The sequence below is a fragment of the Hyaena hyaena genome, unplaced genomic scaffold (assembly GCF_003009895.1).
Source record: "Hyaena hyaena isolate Hyena2069 unplaced genomic scaffold, ASM300989v1 scaffold_34, whole genome shotgun sequence".
NCBI classification, from domain to species: Eukaryota; Metazoa; Chordata; class Mammalia; order Carnivora; family Hyaenidae; genus Hyaena; species Hyaena hyaena.
Window position 1 is genome coordinate 1940150 of NW_024080665.1, and position 15803 is coordinate 1955952.

Genomic DNA, 15803 nt, shown 5'->3' on the forward strand with positions numbered 1-15803 from the left:
GCCCTTGACACCATAGCTCAGGGGAGGAGAGGGTGAGTGGGATGCACAGAAGACCTGCTGCAAAGGAGCAGAGGAACCTGGATTCGACACCCATCTCTGCTGCCTGCTGGTGTGATCTCGGGCAGGTCACTTCCTCTCTCTGGGCACCTCTCTGGCTCCCCTCTTCCAACAACTTTGCTCTGGGGGTTGTTGGTCCAGGGAGGGGAGTCCCTGCCTGGCCGGACAACCCAATTGGAGTCTTCCATGATGTGACTGAGGCTGCAGAAAGGCCAGCTGACTCACCTCTGTTGGTACCAAAGCAGCATTACAATACCACCGCAAGACCTCCAGGTCTGTCCTGTGCTATGGACCCAGTAAATCAGATCTCTGCCCTCAATGGGCTTCATCTGAAAGTGCAAATTTACAGTGACAAATGTGCTCACTACTGTGTTCCAGTCCCCTGGATCATTCTGTTCCCAGACTGCCATACTTATTCCCTGCCTCAGGGCCTTTGCACTAGCTCTTCTTTCTGCCTGACAAGTGGTTCTTTGTCAAAGGTACTTTTTTTTGGTCATCCAGAACTCAGCTTGAATGTCATTTGCTCAACAAGCCCTTCCCTGATAACCCAATGTAAACAGCAACTCCCCTGCCTCAGTTTCTGTACTATGTTTTCTCATTTTACGGATTCCCTAATGCTGTGAAATTTCCCACCTACTGACATATTCACTGTCCCCATTAATAGGATGGAAGCCCCGTGAGAGTAGGGACCACATCTTACTAATCACTGTACATCCTGCACCTGGATTCAGCCTCATACCCACGTAAGACACTGAAAACCTATTTGCTGAGTTAGTAAGTGAAGCAGCTATGCCAGAAGGTATAGGGGCTGTGGAAGCACACATGGGGAAGCCATGACCACCAAGGGGAGAGACAGAGGGCTCCCAGGAGGAGGTAACAGCCTTGAAGGGTAAGTAGGTATTTTTTTTTAATCAGAATAATTTAAATATCAGCTGGTACTACCTTTGCACTTTGTATCTAACACCATGTTTGTGCAAAATACCATGTCAGTCTCTTGGTGTATATAATTTTATCCAAACCTCTTAGCAGCTTGGCTAAGTAGGAATTCTTCCTGTTTAGTGGTGAGATAACCAAGGCCGAGGGAGGTTAAATCACCTGCCTGAGGCCCCACAGCACAGCCAGTGGGAAGTGGCTTCTAGAGCGTTGGCTAGTTCTTCCCCCATGCCACACAGGAAGGGCAGGAGAGGAACTGGCCAGATTCTAATAATGAAGGTGCATAGCCTGCTCACAGTCTATATATGTTGTCCCACGTCTTCCCCTCCACGGCCCAGTTGGGTGGGAAGTCCTAATCAGACAGGAGCAGCTCAGAGATGGGCAGAGACTAGACAAGAACCCAGGGCTCCTGGACCCAAACTTCAGCCTGCAAGAGCGCCCTCAGCAGGTGGGAGTTCCCCACCAGGGGGCGCTCACAGAGAAAGAAACCAGGCCTGGTGGTGGGGGCCACCCAGATGACACAAAGGGGGCCCTGAGGCCACCCGCGGCCATCTGGGCACATGTGCGGAGCGTGGTGAGAGGTCTGTGCTCCCTCCTCATCATGAAAGGTGGAGTTGCTAATGTGTAGGGAGACAGGTCAAGGTTGGGTTAGGGTCAGACACCAGGTCTGTGCCACCAATGGCCCATCCAGGCCCTGTGTGGAGCTTTCCTGCCACCTGGAGGCCACGCAGGGACATCCTATTATTGCCACCACGCTACTTGTAAAGTGGCAGAGATGATGACTCTGCTGAATTGTGAGGGTCCTGGATGCAGTGCAAGTGCAGGAAGGTGGGGACTAACTCTACTGAGCGCTGACCCTGGCACTGCTGTGTCTGATCTCATTTAATCCTCAGAGCGTACCTGAGGGGTGGCTATTACTGTCCTGTGTTACAGATGAGCGGTGAAGTGGCCGGCCCAAGGCCACCCAGCAGGTCAATGACAGGGCCCGGCCTATATGGGCACCCAAGCATCCTGGCTGTGGAGGAGAGAAGCTGTGGACAAGCATGAGTGCCGTGCTCTATAATTTACAGTGGGTAGTCACCAATGGGGTCCCATGTCATCTTAACCCCAGTCCCTGCCGCACGGAGCTCGTTACCTGTATCTATGCAAGAGTACCCCAGCTGAGATCTCCCTGATCTCAGGCCCTGGTCTGCCTGTATCCTGCCACACCCCATACCTAGCACAAGGCCTGGTACACAGGAGGCGCCTAATAAATGCTCACTCAAAGAAATTGTCCAGTGGGTGCTCTGGTGCTTTCTGGCAGAGGCGCTGGAGCCTGACAGACCTGACCTGACCTGTGGTCCTGCATCCTGGCTTTTCCCAAGCATGGTGACCTCCAGCTTCTGAGAAGAGGAAGGCAGGAGCTGAGGCCCTGGGGCCTGGGCTCTGCAACTTGCATCATGACACCTCCCTCACATTCTGTTGGCCAAAGCCAGTGGTGAGGTGTGCTGAGATTCCAGGGGCGAGGAATAGACTCCGCCTCTCGGAAGGCGCAGCGAAATGGCGTGGGCATGGTGTCAATCCACCATCCAGCGGAAGGTCAGTTCTCCTCATGCCTCACTCCCATTGTCTCCCTTCCTAGAACTGGAATTCTGTGCTTGCCTGCCTTGGGGAAGCTAGTTCCAAAGTCATATCTGGAAGGCGGAAGCATACACATCAAATGAATTGCAAGGTTTTGCTAACTTCAGGAGCACAAAATCTGGAAAACATGGGAATGTTTTCTGTGGGTGCTGGTCTATGGAGGGAGGAACATCATTTTATTGGCCTAAATCTATGTATGTATGTATGTATATACAGGAGGGGAGGGGAGGGGAGGGGCAGAGAGAGAGGGAGAGCAAGAATCCTGAGCAGGCTCCACACTGTCAGCGCAGAGCCGGACACAGGGCTGCAACCCACGAACCGTGAAATCATGACCTGAGCTGAAATCAAGTCAGACGCCCAACTGACTGAGGCACCCAGGTGCCCCCTGAATTTATTTGATACAGGATACATTTACCTGAGATCCTAGATTTGGTGTGCCAGCCTGCGCAGCGAGGGGTGGTTTTCGTCGTTGGTGTCACTGATTGACCGAACCCCAGATTCAATGGGAACTACGAACTATGCCTCATTGATATTGAAATGCCAGGGATTTCTTGCTTTAAAATAGGGCAAGGACCCGGAAGACTAAGACAGGGGAGTGTTGAGATGGGTTTGCCCTGCATGACCCACCGCATACCCCCTCGCTAAGTCCCACGCCCCCCAACTTCCTTCCCTAGAACCTTTGGGAAACTCCCTTCACCAAGGCATTGCGAACTCCATTAGTGACGGCAGTGTCTTTGAAACAGGATGTACCACTCATCCTCTGCAGGCTAGGGATGCTGGTGGAAGAGGCTGCTACAGAAATGGGCTCCATAATTTCAGCGGAAGTGTTGGGATCCCAGGGGAGCAGAGCACACACGGCAGCACTTGGCCTTCGGGGACATCAGACGTCAGGTGGTAATCAGAATGGTTTAACTTACAACTTTATCTTTATCAGAGGCTAATTGTTCAAAGACCAAATAGGACCAACAGGCAGCCTCTAAACCCTCCCCAATCTGTGTAACAGAAACAGCAAAACAATACCCGGACAGAACCTTCCGTGTTGGGCGGTAGAAGCCCTACTTGAGCCACTGTGAAAGAGAACCTCGGTTCCCTCACTCAAAGCCCCTTGAATGGAAGAGAGGCCAGTACACTTCGGAGCGAACCCTTCAAAAGCACCCCAGACACATACTGTAAATCTTTCCTGGGCCATTTGCCAGGGAACTGTGCTCTGTGAAGGGAAAATACACAGACTTTTCGGGGATTAGCAGACCTCGAGTCTATTTAATGCTAATTTCTGAGGACACAGAGAACCACTGTACAGAGGCTCCAGCGGATCAGGTGATAATTGGAGTTTTGACCCGAGTCCAGGCAGGCTGCACCCAGTGAGACTCTGGACTCATCCTGAAATTACTGTCTTAGTTTCAGGGTGTATAATTGAAATGTACAAGCAGAATTCACACGTGACTATCCAGGCCTACTGGATAAGGGCCATTACAGTAGAAAGGGACAAGTCAAGGCCCCCTGGAACTTCCCCTTCTTACCAGTCAATACACTGAAAGAGTGGTTCAGCTCTGAGAGTCACAGAAATTTGTGCCATCCTCAAAGACTTGTAAGACGCAGGGGCGGTTTCTACCACAGGCCACGTAACTCACGCATTTGGCCTGTGAAGAGGCACTGGTCTCTGAGAATGACGGGGAGCGATCACGGGCTTACTCAGATGAGGATGCCACTTGCAGTTGCTCTTGTAGGCGTGGCTTTTTTTTTTTTTTAATTTTTTAAACATGTATTCATTTTTGAGAGACAGAGCACAGGCAGGGGAGGGGCAGAGAGAGAGGGAGACACAGAATCCAAAGCAGGCTCCAGGCACAGAGCCTGATGTGAGGCTCAAATTCACGAACTTCCAGATCATGACCTGAGCTGAAGTCAGCCGCTTAACTGACTGAGCCATCCAGGCGTCCCCAGGCCTGGCTTTTCTGTGGGAGCAAATACACATATTTTATGCCACTTGATGTGAAACTTTTTATCTGAAAATATTTCTTTTCTCTTCCTGTACAGAGAATGGCAGAAAAAGTGTACTTTTTCTTGGCAGAGACAATAGGGCAGCTTTTTCATCTTCTCTTGAAACTTGTCAAGTTGCCAGTTCTCTGCTACAATTTAGTCGATGGGGATATTTTTTTTTCCTGATAGAAGGCTTTTTTAATTTTTTACTTTTTAAAAGCTTATTCATTTATTTTGAGAGAAGAGAGGGAGAGAACACGAGCAGGGGTTGGGGTGGAGAGAGAGGGAGAGAAAATCCCAAACAGGCTCTGTGCTATCAGCACAGAGCCCGATGTGGGGTTTGAACCTGCAGGGCTTGAATCCATGGGTGATTCACCGACTAAGCCACCTCAGTACCCCAGAAGAATATTTTTTTTCTTTATTTTTTTAAATTTAAATCCAAGTTAGTTTCCATGTAGCATAATAATGATTTTAGGAGTAGAATTTAGTGATCCATTACTTACACACAACACCCAGTGCTCACCTGAAGTGCCTTCCCTAATGCCCATCACCCATTTAGCCCATCCCCCCAATCTCTCTCCAGCGACTCTCAGTTTGTTCTCTGTATTTAAGAGTCTCTTATGGTTTATCTCCCTCTCTGCTTTTATCTTATTTTTGCTTCTCTTCCCCTGTGTTCATCTATTTTGTTTCTTAAGTTCTACATAGAAGTGAAATCATATGATATCTGTCTTTCTCGGACTTACTTTGCTTAGCATAATACCCTCTAGTTCCATCCATGTTGATGCAAATGGTACGATTTCATTCTTTTTGATTGCCAAGTGGTATTCCAATCAATGGGGATTTTGATTATCCTCTCAATTTATAGGGCATCATACTTGTCCACTGCATTGATGACAGTGTGCTCCTAGGATTTGGAGAGTGGAAAGTAGCAGGTATTGAGATGCATCGATAAGATACAAATGTGCTGAGCGTGGAAGATAAGGCCCATATGAACATAGAGGCCTGGCACCTGAGGAAGTTTCTGGGTGCACAGTGGTCAGGATTAGTTAGGATTCTCCATAGGAACAGAATCAATAAAAAATACAGATACATATAATATAGATATAAATGTATATAGGCAGATACAGGTATAAGGAGACTTATTATAAGGAGTTGGCTCCCATAATTATGGAGATCTGCCCAAGACCAGCAGTTGGCAAGGTGCAGATCCAGGAAAGTCAGTGATATAGTTCCAGTCTAAGTTTGGAGGCCTGAGAAGAAAGTGAGCTGATGGTGTAAGTTCTAGTCTGAAGGCAGGAGAAGACCAATGTCCCAGCTTGAAGACAGTCAGGCAGGGAGAACATTCTCCCTTACTCAGCCTTTTGTTCTATACAAGCCTTCAACAGATTAGATGAGGCCCACCCGAATCAGGGAGGCAGTCTGCTTTGCTCAGTCCACAGGATTCAATCGTTAATCTCATCCCTCACAGACACACCTAGAATAATGTGTGACCAAAGTCTCCCGGCATCCTGCGGCCCAGTGAAGCGGACACATAAAATTAACCATCACATCCTGCAAAGTGAAAGAACTTGCTGTGCTCTTGTCCCCTTAGTAGTAGGAAGAAAGTACACATGTTGGGCTTTTGTGCGTATGGGAGGCGATCTACATCACACTTAGGTGTGCTGCTCTGATGCATTTCCTGAGGGGCCTGTAAGGCTTTGAGAGGAGCCCAGAGCAAGAGAAGGTCTCCAGGTGGTCCAGGCTGAAGGGCAGGCAGCTCTTCCAATAGCGCCGATGACCCCAAGGGGATTCAGGTGTCTGTAGTGGTTGAGGGTGATGTTTGAGGTCATGGCCAACCGTGATAAAAGAACCACAATGGAGCATCTAGGATTTAGGAGCTAATCCGGGCACACTGTGGTGAGCAATTTTCTTCCTTTGGAGGAAGAGCTCTTGGCTTGTTGCTGGGCCTAGCTGAGGATGGACCCTGTGTGGGAGGCACCAGTAACTATAAAGCAATTAATGACTGTCAATCATAATTGTTTCTTTTCCAAGAATTGGGGTGTATGTGCTCAGTGATCGCTTACTGGGGTGTCAGTGAGTCATGCATCAGGTGTGAAAACACTCTCTATTTCTCTCCTTTTTTCTCCCTCATTTCCTAGAATCGGGCTGTTTCCTCCACTCCACAGATTCTGCAATTGTCAAGTTCGCCAGTGATCTCTTTATGGCTAATGCAATGGGGCTTTTAGAAAATTATTTTGGGGACACATGAACGACTCAGTCATTTAAGCATCTAACTCTTGATTTTTGACTCAGGTCATGATTTCACAGTTTGTTAGTTCTAGCCCTGCATCAGGCTCTGTGCTGACAGTATGGAGCCTGCTTGGGATTCTCTCTCTGCCCCCCTTCTCAGAAATAAATAAACGTTTTTAAAAAAGGATTAAACAAATAACAAAAATCATTTGGAAATATGGAAAATTTTAAACACATAGGTAAGTTGAGAAAATAGTGTAACGAACTTCCATCACAAAACCTCAACATGTATTGACATTTTACCCAGTTGCTCAGTGGACACTTCATCCATATTAGGGAAACACTCCTGGCCCCTTGCTCCTTGACACTTTTCCCAAGGCAACACCTTTTTCTAGTTCTCCTCTGATCTCTCCGATGCTCTGTGGCAGGCTCCACCCAGGCTTCCTTCCTCTCCAGTCCCTTCAATGGTGGCGTTTCCCCAGGCTCCGTCTTGAACCCTCCACCTCTGACTTTCCACACTCTCCCTTGTGAACTCACATAACTCCCTACGGTTGGTGAGATCTAAATTTCAATGAGGTCCCCATCTCTGCTTTCATTCCTGATCCCTGTCCAAGGTGGAGACTGCTATATCCAGAAGTCTCCTAGACACCTCTCCTTGGCTGTCGCACAGGTGTCTCCCACTCAACGCGAACCAAATTGAGTTCCTCCTGCCCAAATGTGCTGTCTCCTGGATTCTGATCTAGCCACTCAACGCACAGTCCTTACATTATCTATTGGGGGTGCAAGAAAAAAATGGAAGATTTGCAGTAAGCCAAGAAATCACTGCTCCATTTTAAAAAAAAAAAAGGACAATAACAAGTGTTGACAAGGATGTGGAGCAACTGGAAACCTCATACATTGTTGGTGGGAGCGTTAAGATGCCCCTGAAGAATCAGGTCTAAGCCCACTGAGGATTTAAAGTGGCCGGCTAGAGGGGGGAGGAGCCAAGACGGAGGAACAGCATGGAAATCTTTTTTCTGTCTCTCGTACATGAAATACAGATCAACACTAAACCATCCTGCACACCTAGAAAACTGATTTGAGGATTAATACAACGATCTGCACAACCTGAGCCACAGAACTCAGCAGACACAGGCGCGGAGAGGTGAACGGGGGAGAGAGGAGCCGCGGAGGGCAGGGAGCTGTTTTTGTTTGCAGAGGAAGGACAGAGACCAGGGGAGAGTACGGAGAAAAGCACCCCCCACAAAAGCAGCTGGAGAGAAAGTGGAAAAAAGGTGGGAACAGCTGCGGGAACTGAACTAAAAAAGGAGAAAGGAGAGGGTTTAAATTCCATTAAGACTCTATAACCAAGGGGAACACAGAGTCTGAAACCCAGCAGCTCAAATACCTGTGGTGCTCTGGTGGGAAGGGCGAAGTCCCAGGAGAAGAGTGGGTCTGGAGGTGCTCGGGCTACGCGTGACTTTCCATAATCGCGGAAACGCTCCTGCTACACGATCGCGGGAACTTTTTCTGGGGCGAGCTGGCAGCCAGCCGCAAGTACACTGGACATTGACAGCAGCAAGGCCCCGTGAAAGTTCCCCGGGTGTGGCCGGTACCGGGCCATTGCTGGGTGAGACCCTCCCCCAGAGGATCTGACCGAGTCAAAGCCATAGCTGCTCCGAAGTGAGGGATCGGGAAACACAGCCGCATCTCAGATAAAACTCAGGAGGAAGGTGCCGCCTGGCAACCCCACAGCGTGCTTAAGGACAGTGCAAAAGAGGGGAGTGGACTGAAACCAAAGACAAAGGATGGAGCACGATTCTTGGTCGCGGAGAGCACAGAGCTCTGATACCAGACCGGATACTTGACTGACGCCATTTTGACCCCGCCCGCCGAATGCGCACACACACCTATAGGCCCCAGAGTAAGCTACGCAGTAAGCTATGCAATAAGCTACGCAGCGCCATCTAGTGGAGAATAGAGCCATTACACTAAGCCCTGCCCAATCAGACCAACCGTCGTCTTCAGGAACACCACAAATCTCTCCATCTGCTTAGTTTACAGAATATAAAGTGCTTCATAGTTTGACTTCTAGGGGAAAACAGTGGAATATCAATTGTACTTCAGTCTGTTCGCTGGCTCATCTATTCAATTTTCTTTTTTCTTTTTCGTTTCTTTTTTATACGTGAATACAGAAAGATAAAAAACTTTATTTTTATTTTCAATTTTTATTAAAAATATTTTTCTTTATCTTCTTCGACTAAATTTTTTACTTTTTTGTAAAATTTTCAAATTCTATTTTACTTCCATAATTTCAAGTTATTCTATTTCATCGTATTCACGTTCTCAAATTTTCAAATGTTCTGTTTTGTTTCTTTTTTCTTTTTCTATTCTTTTTCCCTTTTTTCTCTAATCAGTCAAGCTCCTTTCAATAAACAGACCAAAACACCGAGGATCTAGCACCACTTATTTGATTTTGTGTGTGTTGCTTTTAACTTTTTAATGTTATTTTTCCCCTTTTTTCTCTAATCAATCAAACTCCTTTCAATAACCAAACCAAAACACACCTAGGATCTAGCATCACCCATTTGAATTTGTGTGTGTGTGTATTGTTTTTAATTTTTTAATTTTAATTTTTTCCCTTTTCTCTCTAATCAATCAAGCTCCTTTCAATAACCAGACAAAAGCATGCCTAGGATCTAGAATCATTTATTTGATTTTCCTTTGTGTGAGTGTGTGTGCTGTTTTGAATTTTTTAATTAAAAATTTTTACCTTATTAATTCCTTTTCTTCCTTCAAAATGATGAAATGAAGCAATTCACCCCAAAAGAAATAGCAGGAAGAAATGACAGCCAGGGAATTAACCAACACATATACAAGCAAGATGTCTGAACCAGAATTTAGAATCATGATAATAAGAATACTAGCTGGGGTCAAAAAGAGATTAGAGGGGTGCCTGGGTGGCTTAGTCGGTTAAGCGTCTGACTTTCGCTTAGGTCATGATCTCACGGTTCGTGGGTTCGAGCCCCGCATCGGGCTCTGTGCTGACTGCCAGCTCAGAGCCTGGAGCCTGTTTCAGAGTCTGTCACTCCCTCCCTCTTTGACCCTCCCCTGCTCATGCTGTCTCTCTCTCTCTCTCCTAGAAATAAATAAAACATTAAAAAAAATTAAAAACAGAGATTAGAATCCCTCTCTACAGAGATAAAAGAAGTAAAAGCTAGTCAGGATGAAAGAAAAAAAGCTATAACTGAGCTGCAATCTTGAATGGATGCCACGGCAGCAAGGATAGATGAGGCAGAGCAGAGAATTGGTGATATAGAGGACAAACTTATGGAGAAAAATGAAGCAGAAAAAAAGAGGTAGAGTAAAGCAAAAGAGCACGCTTTAAAAATAAGAGAAATCAGTGACTCATTAAAAAGGAACAACAACAGAATCATAAGGGTCCAGAAGATGAAGAGAGAGAAATAAGGGTAGAAGTGTTATGTAAGCAAATCACAGTGGAAAACTTTCCTAACCTGGGGAAAGACACAGACATCACAATCCAGGAAGCACAGAGGACTCCCACAAGATTAAAATAAAACTGACCATCAACATAGTCAAATTCACAAAATACTCAGGCAAGTATTTGTCCCACATACAAGTATGTCCCACATACAAGTATGTCCCACATACTGGGACAAAAATCAGTCCTCAACAAGCACAAAAAGATTGAGATCATACCGTGCATATTTTCAGACCACAGCACTCTGAAACTCAAAATCAACCACAAGAAAAAATTTGGAAAGAAAACAAATACTTGGAGACTAAAGAACATCCTACTAAAGAATGAATAGACTAATCAAGAAGTTAAGGAGGAAATTAAAAAGTACATGGAAGCCAATGAAAATGATAACACCACAGCCTAAAACCTCTGGGACGCAGCAAAGGCAATTATAAGAGGGAAGTATATAATAATCCAGGCCTTCCTAAAGAAGGAAGAAAGTTCTCAGCTACACAACCTAACCATACACCTAAAAGAGCTGGAAAAAGAATAGCAAATAAAACCAAAACCAGCAAAAGACAGGAAATAATAAAGATTAAAGCAGAAATCAATGCTATCGAAACAAACAAAAAAACCACCAGTAGAACAGATCAATGAAACTAGAAGCTGGTTCTTTGAAAGAATTAACAAAATTGATAAGCCACTAGCCAGTTTGATCAAAAAGAAAAAGGAAAGGACCCGAATAAATAAAATCAAGAATGAAAGAGGAGAGATCACAACCAAAACAGCAGAAATAAAAAACAATAATAAGCAAATATTATGAGCAATTATATGTCAATTAAATGGGCAATCTAGAAGAAATGGACAAATTTCTAGAAACATATAAACTACCAAAACTGAAACAGGAAGAAATAGAAAATTTGAACAGACTCACAACCAGTAAATAAATCGAATCAGTAGTTAAAAATCTCCCCAAAAAACAAGAGTCCATGGCCAGATGACTTTCCAGGGGAATTCTCCCAAACATTTAAGTAAGAGTTAACACCTATTCTCTTGAAGCTGTTCCAAAAAATAGAAATGGAAGGAAAACCTCCAAACTCTTTCTATGAAGCCGGCATTACTTTGATTCCAAAACCAAAGATCCCACAAAAAAAAAAAAAAGAGAACTATAGACCTATCTACCTGATTAACATGGATGCAAAAATGCTCAACAAGATATTAGCCAACCGCATCTAACAATATATCCAAAAAGTTATTCACCATGACCAAGTGGGATTTATACCTGGGATGCAGGGCTGGTTCAATATCTGCAAAGCAATCAATGTGATTCATTACATCAATAAAAGAAAGGACAAGAACCACATGATCCTCTCAAAAGATGCAGAGAAAGCATTTGACAAAACACTGCATTCTTTCTTGATAAAAATCTTTAAGAAAGTAGGGAAGAAGGATCATATCTTGAGATCATAAAAGCCATATATGAAAGACCCAACACTAATATCATCCTCAATGAAGAAAAACTGAGAGCTTTCTCCCTAAGGTCAGGAACAATACAAGGAGGGATGTCCACTCTCACCACTGTTATTCAACATAGTATTGGAAATCTTAGCCTCAGCAATTAGACAACAAAAAGAAATAAAAGACATCCAAATGGGCCAGGAGGAGGTCAAACTTTCACTCTTCACAGTGATATGATACTCTATATGGAAAACCCAAAAGATTCCACCAAAAAACTGCTAGAACCGATCCAAGAATTCAGCAAAGTGGCAGGATATAAAATCAGTGCACAGAAATCAGTTGCATTCCTGTACACCAACAATGAAGCAACAGAAAGAGAACTCAAGGAATCGATCCCATTTACAATTGCACCAAAAATCATAAAATACCTAGGAATAAATTTAACCAAAGAGGTGAAAAATCTACACACTGAAAACTATAGAAGCTTCTGAAACAAATTGAAGAGATTTCCAAAAAAATGGAAAAATATTCCATGCTTCTGGATAGGAAGAACAAATATTGTTAAAATGTCAACACTACCCAAAGCAATCTACATATTCCATTCAATATCTATCAAAATAACACCAGCATGCTTCACAGAGCTAGAACAATCAATCCTAAAGTTTGTATGGAGCCACAAAAGACCCCAAATAGCCAAAGCAATCTTGAAAAAGAAAACCAAAGCAGGAGGCATCACAATCCCAGACTTCAAGCTGTATTACAAAGCTGTAATTATCAAGACAGTATGGTACTGGGACAAAAACAGACACTCAGATCAGTGGAACAGAATAGAGAACCCAGAAATGAACCCACAAACGTATGGCCAACTCATCTTTGACAAAGCAGGAAAGAATATTCAATGGAATAAAGACAGTCTCTTCAGCAAGTGGTCCTGGGGAAACTGGACAGCGACATGAAGAAAAATGAACCTGGACCACTTTCTTACATCATACGCAAAAATAAACTCTGCCGGAGTTCCACTCCAGCCAATCCAGGGGTCCCTGAAGGACGGATGGTGTCGGCGAGAGAGTGATGAAAGAGCCCCGAGATTCTTTCTGATCATCAGGCAGGCATCTCTGCACTGAGTCTCAGCTTTATGTATGGGTAAGTGCATGGGGAACAGCACAGAAGTGGCATTTGCCTTAGTCAATGATTTCTGATGATAAGTTCTTTGATATGTAAAAATTTCCCAGAACATAGATTTGTAGAAGACTCATGCATAACTTTATCATTAGTGATTGATGTAGGTGATTTAGATAAGGGTACTCATGCTTATCATACGGGGAAGGAAGGTATCTTTAGCATTCAAATACAAACAAGATAATAATGTTTTTAGCATAGCAAAGATCAGTTCTTTATGAGCAGGGGTCAATTGCCTGTTTATCGTTTAAGGGGAAGTATGGAGAAAAACAGGATCCTCTGGAAACACAGTGTCTGCTCCCATAATCACAAAAGAAGAAGTTTCTACAATAAGTTCCTTCACAAGGTGCCATCAGCGTACCAGGGCCAGAATAAGGGGACAAGTCACTCCCAATACCAATCAACAATGCCTAGGGAGTTGATGCTCAAGCAAAAACAAGTAAGTGGGGAGGAGATGATATCTGTCATCATCTGACAGCAGGAGACCTTGCAAGCCTGCCTTAACCTCACAAGGAATATTCTCAACTACTAGTGAGTTCAGAATGACTCCCAACAAAACTCAAAATAGATTAAAGACCTAAATGTAAGACAGGAAGCCATCAAAACCCTCGAGGAGAAAGAAGGCAAGAACCTCTTTGACCTCGGCCACAGCAACTTCTTACTCAACACGTCTCTGGAGGCAAGGTAAACAGAAGCAAAAATGAACTATTGGGACCTCATCAGATTAAAAAGCTCCACAGTGAAGGAAACAATCAGCAAAACTAAAAGGCAACTGAAGGAATGGGAGATGATATTTGCAAATGACATATCAGATAAAGGGCTGGTATCCAAAATCTATAAAGAACTTATCCAACACCCAAAAAACAAATAATCCAGTGAAGAAATGGGCTAACGACATGAACAGACATTTCTCCAAAGAAGACATCCAGGTGGCCAACAGACACATGAAATGATGCTCAACATCACTCATCATCAGGGAGATGCAAATCAAAACCACAATGAGATACCACCTCACACCTGTCAGAATGGCTAACATTAACAACTCAGGCAACAACAGATGCTGTCGAGGATGCAGAGAAAGAGGATCTCTTTTGCGCTGCTGGTGGGAATGCAAACTGGTGCAGCCACTCTGGAAAACAGTATGGAGGTTCCTCAAAAAATTAAAAATGGAACTACCCTATGACCCAGTAATTGTATACTAGTTATTTATCCAAGGGATACAGGTGTGCTGTTTCGAAGGGGCACATGCACCCCAATGTTTATAGCAGCACTATCAACAATAGCCAAAGTATAGAAAGAGTCCAAATGTCATTTGACGGATGAATGGATAAAGATGTGGTATATATATATATATATATATATATATATATATATATATATACACACATACATACACAATGGAATATTACTCGGCAATCAAAAAGAATGAAATCTTGTCATTTGCAACTATGTGGACAGAACTAGAGGGTATCATGGTAAGCAAAATTAGTCAGAGAAAGACAAATATTATATGACTTCACTCATATAAGGATTTTAAGATACAAAACAGATGACCGTAAGGGAAGGGAAACAAAAATAAAATAAAAACAGGGAGGGGGACAAAAACATAAGACATTCTTAAATACAGAGAACAAACAGAGGATTACTGGAGGGATTATGGGAGGGGAGATGGGCTAAATGGGTGAGGGGCATTAAGGAATCTACTCTTGAAATCATTGTTGCACTATATGCTAACTAACTGTGATGTAAATTAAAAAAATAATAACAACAACAATAAAGTGGCCGGCTTGCAGAGGAGAGGGGGGTAAAGCATAGGTGCTTTGATGGATGAGGAGGTGAAGTGGCCTGACTTGGGTAATGGGGGGTGTATAGAAAGGGCAGGGAGCTGGGGAGCTGGATTGTGGGGCCTCTGAGGGATGGGTTACAGGAGAGCCTGGAGAAATGGCATAAACACCACCCAATCTGGGCAGACTTTGGGAGCTCCCCGCCAAGCATGGTGTAGAGGCGCTGGGGCCACCGGTGCCCCTTTGCCTTGGGCTGGGGGCAGCTGTCATGGTAAGTTGTGTCTTCTTCTCACACAGCCTGAGCCTTGTGGAACTGAGATTAGCCCCAGGGACAGGGGGAGGCTCTTGGTAAATGACGAACATTAGGGTTCCTGCCAACCCTGGCGATGAGAGGAGGGGACTCCAACTAGATTTCATGTGATTTATTACTCCCTGAGTGCCATGACGTAATATGGAACTATGAATTGGGAGACGTGTGAGGTAAAAAGGGGATGGTCATAGAGAAAGAGGGCAGATTTCCTATTTATTTAGCAAGTTGAGTGGACAGGTCTTAATGGTGGATTACAAGTGGAAGGTTGGAAATTGGAGCAAAAAACCCCGAAGATGTCCACGTTTCTGACTGAGATGTGGGTCGGTCGGGGTCCATTCCCCATCCCCTTCCTCTAGATGACCAGTCCTGGCTGGGGCAGAGACTACTGATGATACAGCCTCCACAACCTGGTCCCTGTCGCCTACCACCCATCTCCCAGTCACCCCCTTCCCGCTCCTACCTGGGGGACGGTGTGGCACAGAGCAGATGTTAAAGAGGGGGTCACATCACCACTTCCTGATAGGAGTACAATCCCAGCCTGTCCTAGGTTCGGCCACAAGGGGCTCCAATGAGGCCTCGGCCCGGTCCTTAAAGGGTTCCAAGACAGGCCAGGGAGGGGTCCGTGCTCATGGGGCTGAAGGTTCCCGAGGGTCCCTCTGCCCACCCGTGCCCCAGCATGTCCCACCCGCTGGCCAGGCTGCAGGAGACACATGGAAGGCAGCAGGCTGGCGCTGGGGCTCAGTGATTCTCGTTCCAGGGCAGGGTGGGATCCTGGTTGGAAGGTTCCCAGCCAGGT